The sequence below is a fragment of the Hylobates moloch genome, unplaced genomic scaffold (assembly GCF_009828535.3).
Source record: "Hylobates moloch isolate HMO894 unplaced genomic scaffold, HMol_V3 SCAFFOLD_3, whole genome shotgun sequence".
Classification (NCBI taxonomy): Eukaryota; Metazoa; Chordata; class Mammalia; order Primates; family Hylobatidae; genus Hylobates; species Hylobates moloch.
The window spans coordinates 177,944,543-177,949,396 of NW_026652278.1; positions in this window are offsets into that span (position 1 = coordinate 177,944,543).

The following is a 4,854-nucleotide window of genomic DNA, read 5'->3' on the forward strand; positions in this document are numbered from 1 at the left end:
ACCCAAAGTGCTAAGGATACAGGAGTGAGCCAGAGTGCCCGGCTGGGATACGACTGTTTTAAGTTCATGAAATGACTCATGAGAACAATGACTTACTCATTCGTAACTGTATTTGTTCTTTGACAGTGAAAAAAAAATTACATTTCTTCAGGATTTTTATTTTAATGAAAAGTTTTCCTATGAAAAATCTAACTACCTTCAAATGATCTGTGTTCCTTGTAATGTGATTACTCTAGCCCTATGAAAGCATCTCGTGATAAATTGTCATACAAATTTGAGGCATCTGTTTTATAAATTATCAAGACATTTGGTTAACATTTAATAAGGACAAATAGGTATAATAAGGAAATATCATGAAATTTGGCACCAGATTCAAATTCCATATCTTCAATTTTCTGCACCCAGTGCTCTTGGCCAATTACTTAATCCAGCAGTGACTTATTCTCCACGTCATCTACTTAATCAGCTGTAGATGTACCTCACAGGGTTGTGGGGCATGGAACAGTAAATAAGGGTTTAGCACACTTTTTTGTAGTGTTTTTAGAATTATCTTAAAATATTGACTCTTCTAGAATTAATAATTATTAATAAATAAATATTTAATAGTAAAACAGGCTTTAATAAGTATTTAAGTATTTAATAAGTATTTAATACTCTAAAACAGGCTTTAAGGGACTTCAAATCCTGACAATATGCTTGATGTTTATTTTCCATTTGATTCAAAGATTACCTAGTTTCCTTGTCAAAATGAGTAAGCTCAAGAGTTATGAAAGCTCAAGGGATGGTGAGAATAAATGACAAGTATCTGACAACAAGTATACATGAGTATCTTCACAGACGTTGGCTGTACCCAGCCTTAGAAGAGAAAGGAAGATTGGATTAGGAAAATAAGAGAAGTAAAGGAGGATGGACTGGCTGAGGAGGGGAGGGGGACACAGGAATAAATGTGGTCTATTTGAAGAAAGCTGGGGAGTTGGGTTTTGGAAAACAGAGTGGGTGTAGGTAATCATCTCAGATAAGAGAAAGGGTGTATGGCCGGACGCAGTGGCCAGAACTTTTGGAGGCCAAGAAGGATGGGTCACCTAAGGTCCGGAGTTTGAGACCAGCCTGGCCAACATGGTGAAACCCCATCTCCACTAAAAATACAAAAATTAGCTGAGTGTGGTGGGTGCCTATAATCCTAGCTACTCCGGAGGCTGAGGTGGGAAAATTGCTTGAGCCTGGGAGGCAGAGGCTGCAGTGAGCCGAGATGGCTCCACTGCACTCCAGCCTAGACAACAGAGTGAGACTCATCTAAAAAAAAAAAAAAAAGAAAGAAAAAAGAAAAAGAGAAACGGTGTATTGAGATTCCATAAGGTAGAACCAGGTTGTGAAAGATCAGATAAACCAAGGAGAAGAATTCTCATTATCCTGTCAGCAGTATAAAGAAAAAAACTCACTGGTTTGATTAGCAGGGGATTGATTGACTGATGCAATAAAAACCCTCGGGGACAAAACTACAGAACTTAGAAAGCTGTGAAGAGTTCCTCCTCACTGAAGCCAAATATCAAATATGAATTATCTGGGATTGTTCCCTGACCTCCCATCTGTGACAGATTCCTTAGGCAGTTATCCCTACTCCTGGTTTTTCTTTCCACAGATAATGGAATGAACACCTCCTCCAGCAAACGTTCTAGAAACTAACAAGTCAGGCATTATTTTCTACTAAGGAGCAAACACAGTCTTGAGTATTAGCTTGAAGGCTTCTTTCCTGTGAAATTGTCAATGTACACTAGATTCATTAAGAAAGAAAACCCCAAACCTTAAGGAGCTAGAGGCGTTAGGCACTGCACATGACATTGGAGATAAAACAAGATATTTATCCAGCCAAGGTCAGAGCTATTAAGCATTTTCTGGGAGTCCATTAAAAATGTCAATTACAGACCCCACCCTAGATTTCTGGAATCAGAGACCCTGTGAAGATCCTTGCGTTTTAATAAACTCAGCTGGTTCTAATGAGATTAATTGTGTGAATATGATAAGAAACTTCACTGATGCCTTCCTGATGATGTGAGGGCGGGGCTGAGGGAGGAACTGAACAGATAAAATCTCTTCAGTCTCCACTGTTCCAGCTTTTTCCCTAAAGGAAATACCTTGTTTGGGCGTGGTGACTCATCAGCACTTTGGGAGGCTGAGGCAGGCAGATTGCTTGAGCCCAGGAGTTCAAGACCAGCCTAGGAAGCATACTGAAACCCCGTCTCTACAAAAAATACAAAAATTAGCGGGGTGTGGTCGTGCAGCACCTGTAATCCCAGCTACTCAGGAGGTCAAGGTGGGAGAATCACTTGAGCCTGGGAGCTCGAGGCTGCAGTGAGCCGAGATCGCGCCACTGCATTCCAGCCTGGGTGACAGAGCAATATCCCGTCTCAAAAAAAAAAAAAAAAAAAAGGAAATACCCAGGATTGCTACAAAGCAAGTAAGTGAGATTTCCTCTATAGATCATTTTCTTAATAATTGTTTCTTTAGGTTTCTAAACTTGATCTTAGAATCTATGTATGCGTGTGTGTGTGTATCTGTGTGTTATCAGGAAAAAGCCTGAAGAAAAAAATTAGGAAAAACAAAATAAGGGTAGACAACATGCTGGGGACTTAATTCGTCAATTTTCCTCTGTTGTTTCTGTAAAAATATTTAGTCTCTGTCTCTGTCTCATTACACCTTCAGTTTTTACTGGTTTGACATAAAATATCTATTAAAATATTTATTGTGCATCAAGTATGGCAGATGTAGACACAGGGCATCTCAAGGACTTAGTTTCTTATGGATGTTTCTTATGGATGGAGAGTGACCCACAAGTAAACTTGTTCATAGAAAGACAAAATCATTTCGCTACGAAGAAAATAAAATAAGGAGATAAGTAGTGGGAAGGTATTTCAAATTGAATGGTGATGGAAAGGTCTCTTTTGGGAAGGCATTTGAGCTGAGAACTGAAGAGAAGAAAGAAGAGGCAGCCAGAATTGCAAAAATATGAGAGAAGAGCTTTTTTGGCCACGGAAGGGGGAAGGGCTGTGATGAATCAGAGGCAACTAGAATTGACAGTGATCGGGGAAAGCTATAGTGAGATCAGATGAAGGCAGGAGGCCAGATTGTCTAGGACTGGGTTGGCCACTTGGATCTTACTCTAAATGCCATAGAAAGTGACTAGAAACCTGCTCACTTGGTTTTAGTTTTAAAATAGTATTCTGGTGGTTGAGCCGAGAGGAGCTGGAGATGGGCGAGGAGGGCAGGACGGAATATAAATTTGGAAAACAATGGTTGAGTTGGTGAAAGGAAGGCTTAAACTGTGGCTCTAAAGGAATGAGTTTGGGGGAAGAGAGCCATTGGGTTGAGATCCTGAGCGGCTTTAGATATGTTAATTTTGGGTGCTCTGTAGACATTCTGTTGCAAAAATGTTGGGAATTGGGCAGGAGATTGAAATCGGAGAGTGGAACTTAAATCTTCAAAAACGAGTAAGATTACCTAGGGAAGAGACCAGGACTGGAGACCAGAACTCAACCTTGAAGCACCCCAAGATTGAGAGGTTCAGAGGATGTGGGACCAGAAAAGGCCATGGAGAACAAGACCAGTCAAGTTAGAGGAATGTCAGCTGCAGACAGATGAGAGAAGAAAACATTCTAGGCAGAAGGGCATGGTCAGCTATGTTAACTGCTGCTGAGAGCTCAAGGAAAAATTTGAGTTGGTGAATTTCTTTGTTTTGGTGACTCAGTGGAGTCATCTCGGAAATGTTCAGGGACCTAAGACACGGGAAACCAGCAGGGATTTCAAAGACCTAAGCAGAAGAAAGGATGAGAGCATCAAAGACAAGGAAGGAAGGAGAAAGTGTTTGCAACTCATATAATATACAGGAACTTGGATCTATAACTCTTAAAATTGACCCCTCCCTCCAAAAAGGCCAAACCTGACGGAATAAACCGAGAAAGAGGCTTGAACATAGAGTTCGCAGCAAAAGAAATGAAAATGGTTTTTTAGCATATGAAAATAAAAGGCTTAGACATATTAATAATAGAACAGATGGAAGTTAAAAATATATGAATATACTATTTCTCACCCAGCCAGTGGGCAATGATCCAAAAGTTTAACATCTTTTTAATTTGTTGCTTGGAGTGCAAAATTGTACAACTTTTATGCTTGGGAAACTGACAAAACATGTCAAAATTATGGATGCATTCACCCACAATCCCATTTGTGGGGAATATGCCTTTTCAGGTCAAAATTCTCAACTTTTTGGAATCAGTACTCCTTTGCACTCATTATTGACGAAAGTCCCAATAAGCTTTTGTTTATGAGTGTTAATATCTATGTTTACTGTATTAGAAATTTAAAACTGCATTTTATAATTAATATATAATATAAAATTATAATATATAATATATAAATTATATAATATATAATAATAATATAAAAATAAAAATCTCTTTAATTTTATAGTTATTCATTTAAAATAATAAAAACAAGCCAGGCATGGTGGCTCACGCCTGTAATCCCAGCACTTTGTGAGGCCAAGGCGGGCGGATCGCCTGAGGTCAGGAGATCGAGACCAGTGTGGCCAACACTGTGAAACCCCGTCTCTACTAAAAAAAATACACAAAATTAGCCGGGCGTGGTGGCGGGCGCCTGTAGTCCCAGCTACTCCAAGGCAGGAGAATGGCGGGAACCCGGGAGGCGGAGCTTGCAGTGAGCCCAGATCGCGCCACTGCACTCCAGCCTGGGTGACAGAGCGAGACTCCGTCTCAAAAGAAAAGAGGAGCTGTTTTCCCTTATTTGCTTCCCCGTTCCTTCTGTTGCAATGTGTTTTGAGCCGCCTGTGGTGGCTCGCGC